Source organism: Macaca nemestrina, chromosome 7 (genome assembly GCF_043159975.1).
Source record: "Macaca nemestrina isolate mMacNem1 chromosome 7, mMacNem.hap1, whole genome shotgun sequence".
NCBI lineage: Eukaryota > Metazoa > Chordata > Mammalia > Primates > Cercopithecidae > Macaca > Macaca nemestrina.
The window spans coordinates 158,810,218-158,810,546 of record NC_092131.1 but is presented as its reverse complement, the minus strand read 5'-3'; positions in this window follow the sequence as shown (position 1 = coordinate 158,810,546).

The following is a 329-nucleotide window of genomic DNA, read 5'->3' as shown; positions in this document are numbered from 1 at the left end:
CAGTTGCTGGGAGTAGCCCTGTTCATTTTATCTCTTGTGCCAGGAGGCCCAGGCAGGGATATGCCTGGCAGCCCTGAGGGAGGGGGCAGGATGGGGAAGACCTGCCAACTGGAGAAGCCTAGAACAAACCTTGAAGCCTCTTGCTTCAGTGGCCTCAAGAGACTCTCAGATGTTATCTGGACTGCACTGGAAGACTCTGGAAGACAGGGGGCCACAAACAGGAGTCCCATATCCAACTCCAAATCTCAGGCCCTAAACATGACAGGGGCTGCAAGTTGCGAGATGTTCATGGGCTGTTTTGATAATAGAGAGAACACGTGTGTCTGGAA